Raw genomic sequence first — 12,622 nt, 5'->3', positions numbered from 1 at the left:
TTGCCAGTAGAGGTCAAGCCAACATCTGTATGTGTCTTTCTTCCCAAAGGGCATGACAAGTAAAGAGAAAGAGAAGAGTTCAAGGAATTAAAAACAGAGTCTTCATTAGGATAACATTTGGGGTCAGGTAAACATCTCTTTCAAATTTCACTGAAAAGTTCCAGGAGGCCAAGAGTAAAATCTCCGGAAGACTTGTTTCAAGGAGTGGAGTTCAGTGGAAAGTTCATCTTTAAAAAAAAAAAAATGTAGAAAACCTGAGTATGATATTGCTTAGGGGACTCTTAGAAAAACAGAAAAGGAAAAGGAAACCAAAATGCAAAGTTTCTCCTCATTTGGAAAGTGTGGAAGGCCTGGGAAAGATTTTCCCCAGTGACTAGGAAATACTTCTTTGTTGCACATGAGCTCCTTTCCTTCCAGGAGCTGTAGAGTCCTTTCTTTTTTTTTTTTTCTTTTAAATTTTTATTTTAATTCCAGTTAGTTAACATACAGTATTCTGTTAGTTTCGTGTGTCTAATACAGCAATTCAGCAATTGCACACTGTAGAGTCGTTTCTTAAATTTGTGAGTCTGAGTTGTGAGTGTGGATGTCCATGATGCACGCAGACTTGCCTGGGCAGGACAGAGCAGTGTGACCGTCTTTAGTAAGCCAGCGACCCATCAGCTTGTGCTGTAGCCTATAGCATCATTCTGGTGGTTCACTTCTGTTGTTGTATTTATCAGTTTCGGGGTCCACATTAACATCTTTCACAAGATTTAAGCTCTTGTTTAACTTTTTTTTTAGAACGTTGAGAGAAACAATCCCCTTTGACTCTGAAGGAAATTAAACCATAAGTCAGGCTACCAGTGAAGATTGTGGAATTTCTGTGCTGGAGATCTTCAAAAGTAGAACATAAAAATTAGGTCACTTAAGTCTGCTTGGAGCCTAACCAAGATGGCCTCCTGCAGCGCTCCAAGTTTATAAAACAACTTGTGTTAATATTCATATATCTGTAGAGCATAAGGAAAGTCAGTACTTTGCTACATCTTCTTTGAGCTCCTGGAAAATGTATTGAGCTCCCTCTGCCTAGAAATGGTTGTGTCTCTCATTTGCATTGTATGCTAATGTTGCTTGTGGACATTTAGGAGTGAGTGGAAGGGAGGAAGTAAGAGGGGTTGTCTGTTTAGAAAGTGACGTTGGATCCTTTCAGAGGATGGCATGGGGGGGATACTTGGCTTAAGCAGGGCTAACTTGACTGAGCATATTAACAAAAAGTCCCCAAAGAACTGTACTTACTGTGAGGACACTTCCTGTGAAGAATTACTACATTACTAAATGGCTGGCTTTAAATGGTCTATAAAACGCAAAAAGTTTGTTTGGTTCATTGTCACTGGAAGCTATAGACTGTGAAAAGTTAAGAAGACTGTCTTAAGCAAGATTTTTAAATCATCTGGATCCAGTATGAGTCTAGAATGACAAAAATTAAAAAAGTCAAAGAAAAGATTCTTTGTGGAATGCCAGACCACAGTGAACATAGTTCTTGGTGACTTGCTGGATTCCCAGTGTCCCCAGGGCTTTCCCCTCCTGCAAACTGTATCTAGCTCTAGCCTGCCACATAGTGACAAACCAATTTCCCTCCCGCCTACTGACCTTAAAGAGACATAGTTCACAGGCTTGTGAACACCTATAAGAAGGATTTTTAGGAATGGAGAAATTGAAAGCGTTAAAGGGGCTCAACAGACAGGAAAGCAAAATGTGAAACTGGGAGCCCTGCCTCCCCCACAGGCAATTTATGAAAAAAATTTTTTCCATTTTTTTTTTTTAAATAAAGATTTATCTTAGGAATTCAAGTTAGGAGTCTAATGCCCTCTGTGACTCCATTTTTGAAATTGTCCAGTCAATGCAATATGGACTTAAGACTTTTTCCCAAGGACCTAGAAACTAAAATATATTATCTTCCCTTTGTTTTTCTTCTCTTTGTCTTTTTTTGTTTGTTTTATTTTCCCCAGGCAGTCAAAAATAAAGGAGAGAGCTCTAAGCTATAACATTTGGTTTTGGTACTGTTTTCTTTCCTCATTCCTTTTAAGAAAGGACATATTCATTAAAGTAAGACCCTGTGTTTTTAGTTCTTTCACTATTTTAACTTTCCTTTTATTTGAAGTTAGTTCTGCCATGTGGTGGTTTTCAAGATGTGTGTGTATTTACACTGAAACCTTTTATTTCAAACAAAATCTTATTTTTAACCCTAATATATTAAACAGATAAACCGTAGCTGTTCTGGAGAGTTGGGCCCCAGCCGCCTCCTGCTCTGTGGTTTCTGAGGCACATCTGAACCCTGGGGATCCCTGTGGAACCTGGTGTTTAATCCCCTGACATGAACACAGGATTAGGGGGAAGGGCCTCAGTTTGCTGTTCCCAGGCTCCCACCAATACTTTTTTGTCACTTCCCATTTCTGAACCGCTTTGGCAAAATGATGGCATTGTGCTAGATCATCTCTGATGCCCTTCCTGCCCTAAGCAGTCCTGAGTTAAACGTACAGAGCCCTGGGGTGTTGGAATTTGGGTGACTGAATGCAGAAGGCCTGGCTGAAGGAAGACTCATCCTGTCCCAGCATGAATGGTCTCCAGTTCATGCAAATGAGAGCTTGGGAGCCAGAACTGATGCATCAGCAGAATCATCTCAGGAAAATGTTTTCCAGAAGATTGCAGTGAGGCATCTGTAACCCTCTGACACAGAAGAATCTTGTGGAGAAAGGGACTTAAACAAGTTATGGGTTCTTGTTTACCAATGATTGTAGTTGACTTTGTTGGTAAGTGGTTAGCTGTTAATACATCAGTTTTTCCTCACTAGAGAAAATTATGTCCTATCACTTGTGTGTGCACGCATGCGTGTGTGTGTTAGTTTGGGAATGCATCTGAGGCATAGTTCAAAAATCTGCAGCCAGTTAACACATTTGCTTAGAGAATGGGAATGGTGAGGCCAAGGTCAGGGTTCAGTTGCTCTGTGGGCCAGTTAGCTGGGTGGGGCTGTGCAGCTAGACTGTACTTTTAACCCCGACCAGCTGCCTCTCACATGCATGCCACGGGTCCCAGGGAGGCTTAGGCAGTGTGGAAGGATGTCCAGACTCAGCTTTTCCTCCCAGGATCTCACAGGGCCTTTGTCCTGGTAGGGGAGGGCTTGGTGTTCATCTTCATGGATGGAGGGCACCCTGCTTGTGTATTTAACAGCTTGAAAGGAGAGTCTGAAATATTCCCTGTGAGGCAGAGTCTCAGTGCCTGCTGTGTGTGGGTCTCTCCAGTCTTAGGACAAAAATTGCTACACAGAGTTGACTAGAGATTGCTCCATAGTTCTCAACATGAACATACTGTCCTCCTTTTCTGGAATTGGGAGAAGGGCTGCCATTAGAAGAGAAATTGCCTCTAACTCCTTAAGACCATTGTTCACTCTCTCTTCTTGTTCTCTTTTCTTCATTTTAAACACCATTTTGTAATTAAAATTTGAAAGATTTGGTTTGCATTTGTAAAGGAACAGGAATCTTATGGATTCCCCTAGAGAATGGTTCTATATCATTAGGTTTTTACTATTAATGAAACATGGAACATTTTCTCTTGTTTCTTAGTATAAACACAGCAATGTATGAAGCCTCTGTATGATTTCATCTTTACCCAGGGAAGCATTACATTTAGTTATAATTTGTATTCTTTGAAAAATAGGAAAGACAAATAGGCTGAAGTAAAGTATCTCAAACACTTTTTTGGTGAGAAAAGTATTCATTTCTATTAAACAGAATTCAAACATTACAGAATGATGAAAACTTTGCATCTCCTAATCACTGCACCAGCCCCCACAGTGGTCACCCTTAGGATACTCGTGAGCCAGTTGTGAAAATGGGTAAAAAATTAGAAATTTAAAACTTCTGTTGATTTTTAGCCCCAGAATTAATTTTTACCAGGTTAGTGGCTTTCAAAATGTTTGTCTTTAATGAGTGCTTTCTTTAAACAAAATTTTCAGTGGAATTCTAATATAGGAAAAAAAAAAAAAAAGATAAAAGCAGAGACACTCAAGTTGTAGCTTGGGACGAATTCTGCTCACTTCCTCCTCTGCCCCGACCAGTGAAACCACAGGGTCCTTCTCCAGAAAGATCCAGCAGCATTTATAGCAGGCACTTAACCCAGGTGCTTTAGTGGTTGATTGGTGTTGGACTTCTACCTCCTTGACCAGCTTTTCTAAATGGGGCACTCATAGTGATGTTTGTTTTCCCATCATTGACTTGGGATGCTTATTTTTAGTTAAGCTATAGTTAGTCACGAACTTAAAAGCAAACCACCTAAGCCAACCGGTGATTTTTTTTTTTCTTTCTTGAAATCGAACCTTTACATTTAACTCATCCTTTGAGTTTAACTCAAATGCCACATTTGTCACTACTTTTTTTTAAGTCTGTGGCAGCAAGTTTTTCTCCTTGTGTATTTCGGTTTAAATCTGTAACTACAGTGCTTGGACCTTGGTAGACATTCATGTCTATGGGCCTTATAGGAACGAGTTTTAGCCTTTCCTACCCCATTTCTGGTAATTGTGTGCCTGCCTGTTTACTTTCCACCACTAGATAATAAAAAGGAAGACAGCATTATTTTATGCTGTAGATAATGCTGGAGAATCTCAATCTCTGATCAGACCCGAGTACGTCAGAGTCTTCCAAAAGAAAAACACAGCCTCATATAAACATACAGCTCTTGCATCCATGCTGTGCCCAAATGCTGTGAGGATAAGATGGTGCTAAAAGTGGTCTTTAGCAGTCTTGAGAGCTGTTTGCACATTTGCAGTATTTATTGAGCACCTGCTGTGTGATTTGGCTAAGCCTCAGAGAGTTAGACAGGTCAGGTATTTCACATGAACTCTTTCCTTAGTACACACACCCCTATGAAGTAGATGCTATTATTTATTTACTTATTTTGCTATACAATAGCCAGCTCTTACCTTACTCAGTTGACTGCTTTTCTGGGGGTAATCTCACCCTTACCTATGGCTCCAGACACCTCCTACATGGTGTGAGTTTCCCACACTGTATCACCTACCCTAATCTCCATTCCTCAGTTCCTCACCGTGCCTACTGGAATCTGCCCAACCAGGTTCTTCAAGCTTCAAAGCCTCAACAAGCGAATTTTCCTCCAAACCCTCACCTGACCTACCTTTTTACCTTGGTTTCCTGTTTTGGTCAAGGCCTTATCATCCGCTCACACACATGTTCACCAACTGATCCTCACTGAGAATGTACTCTAAAGTGCCACTACAGGTATTAGCGAGCTATATAACACAGACTAGAACACATATTCCAGTGGACAAACAGCTTGCTTCTGTTTTTTTAAGATTGATTTATTTATTTGAGAGGGGGGAGGCAGGCAGAGGGAGAGTCTTAAGCAGACTCTGCACTGAGTGGCAGAGCTCAACGTGGGGCTCGATCTCACGACCCTGAGATCATGCCCTGAGCTGAAATCAAGATTCAGATGCTTAACCAGCAAAGCCACCCAGGTGTCCTATGCTGTGATACAGATTTTTTTTTCTTCACAAATTTCTTGAAACTCTTCCCTGGCAAGCAGTCGAAGTGTATTATCATACTGTCCTCAGTCAATTTCTATGGAAGTGATTTTATGCCCCTGACATGTATTCAGAAGACCTCCCCACTCCTCCTGAGATCATGCGGGCCTTCCCAGTTCTCCAAGCGGTAATCAGAGCTCCTTTTCTCTGGCTCCTGCTTCACCAAAATCCCGTTACTTGCTCATACTTGTCAAGGTTTTAGAAAAGCTCAAAGCCTTGGGTGACGGAGACAGAAGCTACCTGTGTAAGTCTTGCCTGAAAGAGACAGCAGCTACGGGACGAGTTGTGTACAGGATGGCCACTAGACCCCTCATGCAGTAGCAGTCCCAGGAGGCACCAGGGCAGAGGACTGCTGTGCAGGGTAGGGGAGACAGTACTTCCTTGGGCGTAGCAAATAATGCCTTGTTTGTTTTGGTCTCCCTGGTGCCTGGCGGGGAATAGGTGCCCAACAGATAATTTTTGACTAGGGGAGGATAAATTATTGGACAGAGAAATGTTTTTTTGCATATGCAAGGTAATGATAAGGGTAAATATTTTAGATAGGGGAGCCAGGGCTCCCAGAGCCAACTGTCTTTCACCATTAGAATCATCCTTGCTTGGTTGCAGGGACTCTCAGAATTCTTTCCTTCATTTTTAGGACATTGCACATCTTTAAAGAAGACATTTCCAGAATGGTGAGTTAGCTTGTTCTGATGTTGTAACGGCCGTGTCCCCTCAGTGAACTTCACCTGTGTGAAGGTGACGCTCTACAAGGATCTTTGGGTCTTTCCACAGACCACGCACGGGCTTGTTCTTGGACGACAAGGGGGTTATAACTCATAGCTAGCCTGGGAGCAGCATTTCTACTTGCCATCTGTATGCTTTTTCCTGAGTGTGGAGTGTGTCCATTTTACCCTCTTTGGAAAGGTTTTTACTGTGTAGCCTTCATTTTTTTTTCTAGTTTTAATCTTGGCATCTGTTCTTCAGAAACATTGGTCTGTTATTAAGTTGATGCCGAGATTTGGAAGGCAAACTGCTAAGAAGTGTCAGAGAGGAAGGGCTTGTCAGCATTTCTGGTCCAAGCTACCTGCATGGCCCCCTGGTTAGCTTTGGCGCACGCTCCGAGGGGGCTTCACTCATCTGTCTGCCTGTAGCGACCTGTGTCTGTCCAGCTTAAATGACTTATTCCTGAACACGTGCTTGGGGTATTTGATGAGGTTTCCTCATTACCGGCACCCAATAATATTCACAACTGTTTCTGTATCGCAGAATGACCACATAGCTATAGTCAAGGTTTAAAAAAAAGAAAAAAGACCAAGAATATTAAGAGTAGCTGTTATCCTAAGGAGCATTTTCCAGGATTACCAAAAGAGCTCTTTAATTATATATACTTGCCCCTGTTGCCTCTTCTACCACCTGTGTTTCAAGGATGTCATGGAGGTTGGTCCAGACACTGACTGGTATTTTGAAACACACTCACTTGAGGACTCCCCCTGTGTGGACAGGGTAACCACCACTCCCATGCTCCTTCCAGGCCTGCTGACTCATCTTTTGCCTCTTGTGCTTTCTCCTGCTGGAATTCCAGCTGTCATCTTTGCTGGACGATTCTTCTCCATCCTGTCTACCTCATATTTCTCTCTCCCCCCATCCTGCCTTTTCTATCTGTAGGAAATCATCCATTCAGTAAATATTTACAAAATGTGTGCCATGTACTGTGCAAAATACAGGAGATAGGTAAGGGAGTAAGCTAGAATTAGTTTTAGTCTCGAGGAGTTTCTGGTCCAGTATATTTGTAACTAAATGTTGGGGAAAGGCGAATAGTCACATGAATGAACACGGCACACAAACCTGATATGTTTAAAAGGCAGTATAATTGAATCTGACTTATTGCCGGCACATGGGTAGGTTACTCTGTTGTTCTCAGATTATTTAATAACTCACCCTTTAACAGCATCATGTTGATGTGATTTTTGACTCAAGTAGTTTCTCCTTCCTTAAGAGTAAAAGGAAGTTTTTGCGATAGACAATATTTGGCTTATAGACTGTGAGGTCTCTTGGAACCTTGACCTTCAGTCATTCATTGTGTGGCTGAGTGGCAGGGAGGACATTGTAGAGGTTCAAGTTCCCAGCATTTCACATGAGTTAACACAGCTCAGCCTTTGGCAACCTGCCACTCCCTCTGCTTGCAGACAAGTTTGTGAAATTTGACACTCTCATGTCTTTCTTTAAAAAATCTTGCAAGGTTTAGCAGTCTTTTAAACTCTATTGTCAGACCCTCCTGTGAGGTTCTCTTGGACCTGTTGTCAGAAGAGACTGTACATTTCACTGACTTGGGGGGAAAAAAAACAACTCTCAGCCTAGTGTTCGAACAATATCTTAAGCTTTGGATGCAGAAATGGGGCACTGCTCTTTTTGTCTCTTCTGCTGCTACCAGCTCCCCTTAAATTATGAACCATATACAAGCATATATTGTATCAGCAAAGCATAGTGAAGTAGGATTTCAACAACTGTTCCTTTAGTCAACAAAGTAAACAGAATCTAGAGAGTTGTCCACTAAAAATACAGAGTACTTCTTAGGTAGAAGTAGAGTGGTATATGAGTAATAGGGCTCTTCCTATGTTTTGCTTTTAGCTCATCTCCTTTGGTTTCATTTTCATGCTTCAAGTCTTTGGGACCCATCCTTGCCCTTGTCCTTGATGAATAGGTACGATGGCTGAAAAACACGTCTTGGTTGTTGCAAAGATCTACCATTTACTGACTGCGTGATTTACCTTAACTGGTTCAGATTCCTAGTCTGTAAAGTAGAATGTCTGCCCTCCACCCCCACTCCAACCGCCTTCTGCTCAATATGTGGGTCAGAGGAGAAACCGAATCCTAAAGCGTCATTTAACAGCACCCTGGGAATTCACAATCTCACCGAGGATGGGTGTAGTCAGCTATCCCAGGGTGCATGGAACGAGACTCTCTGTTATAGGACAGCAGTCGAGACTTTCACCCTTCTTTGGCTTCTGTGATCATGAGCCGCTGCTTCTTACCTTACGCCCTGGCCCTGCACCCCACCCTCGGCGACCTGGACCTCTGTGAGGCCACTCTGTTTACTATGACATTCTTTTTTCAATTGACCTGGGATTTATCCTTATAACTTCCCAAACTAGTTACACTTCTTGGTTCTAGTTTTAGAGTTAACATGAAACAGTTCAAATCAGCACATTTCAAGTCATAGAAATTTGTAAGTGAGAGAGGGATTTTACAACACAGCTTCCTGTTTTTGGCAGTTCAGTTCAGTAAATAAGAGCTGGTGCCTGTCACGTGGGGCTGCGCTCCGACACTAAAGGCACCATTGTTTCTCTTCTGGTCCCAGATCTCCGGAAGTGCAGCCGAAGGGCATGCAACCCGAATGGAGATGAATGGGAAGTAGACTTTTAACTCCTTAATGTGCAAAAATAACAGCGGTTTTGATTTCATTTAGGGTACTTGCTGAGTACGCGCCTGCGTTTATTAGGTTATAATTCATGTAAGTAGCTAAGCAGACTACTGATCTATAAAAATGAAGATGAAAGAATGATAAATAATAAAGCCATCTATTTCTGATTCTTATATGCTGCTCTGTGTTTGTTAACCAGTAAGTGAAAAACATAACTGCACCTAGAGGAAGGGAAACTGGTGAAATGGCGGAATGGTGATACTCCTGTGTGCACTGTGCTAGATGTTCCTAGAGTCCCCGCAGCCCCTGAGGACCCTGAAGCATCTTCTCAGAGATTAAGGGCAGGATACACTCGCCTCATAGAGTTACATGTTAATTAACAGAATTTAAAACAAAACAAGCAAAAAACAAAACAAAACAAACAAACACCACCACAGCCCTGATGCCTGAGTTTGATGCCCTGGGTTCTCTTCTTGCCCGTGTTGCTGGTGGGCAGTGTGATTTGGGGGGGGGGGGGGATATCTGTCTCTACTCTTGAGAATTTCATTTTCTCTCAGATTCAAAATGGGGTTAATTTTTTTTTTTTTTTTTTTTTTTTTTTTGCCCTGCCTCTGTTAATAGAGTTGTTTAGGATTAAATGTGGTCATGTATATGGACTTAAATCTTCACTTCTTACAAGCCATGTAACTTTGAGAGACTTCTCTGTGCCTGTTTCTTCATCTCTCAAGTGAAATAATGTTAGTACCTACTTCCGCATTCTGGGAGAAGTGAGTTAATTCCCATCAAGTACATTGATCAGTGCCTGACAGTTAATGCCTAACAGTAATTATTTTTTGTGAAATTTGAAGGCTCTATGACTTAATATAGTTTTAGTCTACTGAAAGTTTGCAATGACTTTTTAAAACTATATATATAAAAATAACTAATGCCCTATTACCATGTATTATCTTTCTGATCATTTTGGTAGTTTCACAAAATAGGTCTATGTTGTCAGTGCTCATGATACTGAAAACTTCTTCCCAAAATGCCTTTTGTCTTCAGAGCTTCAGACCAAATTTATTTATTCTAGGAAGTGCCTTTTACTGGCAGCGTGAGTTTGGAAAGCTTTAGGTGGGAATCAGGATATGACCCTTGCCTTGTCTATTACTGTTAGAGGTTGGAGCTCTTAACTGTCCAGAACTGTGCTTATGTTGTATGTGACAAAAATTTTTTTAAATGTTATCTTTGATTTTGAGGTATGCTAAGTCAGTGTTTTTGTGACCCATTCAGCTTTTAAAGGTAATGAAATGTTGATCAAGAGCTCCACCACAACAGACCCATTTGTGATAATCCTAGTGGTTTATTTCACAAAGGCAGTTTTTCAGATAAAAATACTGATCGTGACTTCCTGTGACTTTTCCTAAAGGGGTAAAATTAAATTGTGGGAAATGCTTGGAATTTAACTGGTAATTAACTTAGAAAGAACCATTTAAAAAAATCTTAACTCTCCTAAGCTATTATAACAAAGAACCTTATGAATTCAGAATTCTTTTGTGTATTTATTTTTTATAAAGTGAAACCCAGTGACTATTGTTCAGTATCTTGAACTTTGTTACTGAACTAAAATGATGTCTTTAGATAGAGGAGCCTTTGAGCCCCATACTGGCTTTTCAAACTCAGGTCCAGTTTAGATTAACACTGATGCTGCTGCTATTACACTATTACTTGGATATGAGTATGGATATTTGTGGCTTGATATTATAGACTTTCATTACAAAATTTGATGGGATATTTGGAAGTCGTTAAGAGAAAACGGGCACGTAGGCTTTTCCTGTTTTTCTGCTTATCAGTAGAATTGAGGCTGTCAAATATTTTGTTTCATCTGTCTTACCTGGAGTTACCTAGTTGTGTATTTACTACTTCTTGAATGCCAAATGCCTTCTTTCTACATTTTTATTTATATGCAGTGTTACATATAGTCCAATAGCATGATTGGGCTACCATTTTTAAACGAAGAAATTACTTTTAATTACTTTTATTAATACAAAAAGCACACATTAATTTTATCTGCTACTTGATTTGTTTTCCAGAGCTTTCGTGTTAAGGAAGTCGGGATTCTGTTTGGAGAAGTACTGAGTAGACTAGCAGGTGTAGAGTAGAAAGTGTTTGCAAGGGGCCACATGACAGAATGAAAAGATTGCTGTTTAGAAACCCTGGGTCTCTGTGATGCTGGGGAAATGTTCTCCTTCTTTCAACATTAGTTTCCCCAATTATCAATGGACATTCTGTGTATCTGGAAAGGTTATAATCTGATACCACACTATGCTGATATATAGTGTAGTTCCACCAAATAGTAACTGTGATATTTTGTATTAGAAATTTGTTCCATTTGGGACTCCTGGGTGGCTCAGTTGGTTAAGCAGCTGCCTTGGGCTCAGGTCATGATCCCAGCATCCTGGGGTCAAGTCCCACATCGGGCTCCTTGCTCCGCAGGGAGCCTGCTTCTCCCTCCTAATCTGCCTGCCACTCTGTCTGCCTGTGCTCGCTCTCACTCTCTCTCTCTCTGACAAATAAATAAAATAAATTAAAAAAAATTTGTTCCATTTATGTTTAATATTTCAAAGCAGTGTTGAATGGACATTTTGGGATTCTTTGTTTTGAACATATTAATACTAATTAGCTTACTAATATAAGTAGGCTTATATTAATAGGCTTATAATTTTCCAAGATTACCAGAAAACTTTAAGAATACCAAAAAGAGTACTTGATTTCTGAAAATATTACTAGGCTTAAAATTTTATAAGATTACCAGAAGACTTTGAGAACACCAAAAGGAATTTTTCATTTCTGAGTAAACTAATCATTAATAGATTCTTATTTCTTGATTCCTTTGTTTACTGTGTTAGAGTTGTAATGACCACTTTCCCCTATCTCCAGACTTGGACATCCTTGTGAGTTTAGCTTTAAAGAAAGTTAGCCCCCCCCCCAAAAAAAAATGTTAGCAAAGTTACTGAAAAGGATATAGAGTACTGCCAGGGTAGTTTCCGCATTCACAATGAAATATGTCATTCCTAATTTGTTTCAGGAGTATTTGAGCCTTTTGAGACTGTTTATAAAGTGCCCTGACAGACACAAATTGTGGGTTTTTTTTTTTGTTTTTTTTTTTGTTTTTTTTTTTGTTTTTAAAGATTTTATCTATTTATTTGACAGAGAGAGATCACAAGTAGGCAGAGAGGCAGGCAGAGAGAGAGAGAGGAGGAAGCAGGCTCCCCGCTGAGCAGAGAGCCCGACGCGGGACTCGATCCCAGGACCCTGAGATCATGACCTGAGCCGAAGGCAGCAGCTTAACCCACTGAGCCACCCAGGCGCCCACAAATTGTGTTTTCAAGTTGGTCTCTTTGTGAGGGAAAAGGAAAGGATGCAGTAAGGGGTGTGTTCATGGGCTGCACCTTCCCCACGGCTCTTTTATTTTTTCTGGTTCATTGCTGGTTAGGATTCGATGTTTAGTACATTAGTGTTCCTAGGAACCTGTGGCTGTTCCCACGAACAGGTGGCTATATTCTAATGCAAGTTGAACTATAGGCTGCCTGGGGGCCAATATTTGAAACAGTATCTATTTTAATGAGACATAAAATTGTATGCTAAGTCTTCTTTATGTTTAACAAAAAAAT

The 12,622-nt window shown here is 40.7% G+C and overlaps 1 protein-coding gene across 7 annotated transcripts in view; it reads left to right on the top strand.

Annotated features, from left to right (window-relative positions):
• Nucleotides 1–12,622, top strand: part of LHFPL2 (LHFPL tetraspan subfamily member 2) — a 155,459-nt gene that overhangs the window by 63,255 nt on the left and 79,582 nt on the right. Inside the window, exon 1 of one of the 7 annotated variants that reach the window (XM_059175313.1) lies at nucleotides 6,187–6,243. The exons of 5 other annotated variants lie outside the window; for them this stretch is intronic. The gene's annotated coding sequence lies outside the window, so the exon portion shown is untranslated. Of the gene's footprint in view, nucleotides 1–6,186; nucleotides 6,244–12,432; nucleotides 12,502–12,622 lie in introns of those variants that run through there. One more of the 7 variants, XM_059175312.1, reaches the window with a different exon arrangement.

The sequence above is a fragment of the Mustela lutreola genome, chromosome 5 (assembly GCF_030435805.1).
Source record: "Mustela lutreola isolate mMusLut2 chromosome 5, mMusLut2.pri, whole genome shotgun sequence".
Classification (NCBI taxonomy): Eukaryota; Metazoa; Chordata; class Mammalia; order Carnivora; family Mustelidae; genus Mustela; species Mustela lutreola.
The sequence above is the reverse complement of the archived record's forward strand: the minus strand, read 5'-3'. Positions and strand labels throughout refer to the sequence as shown.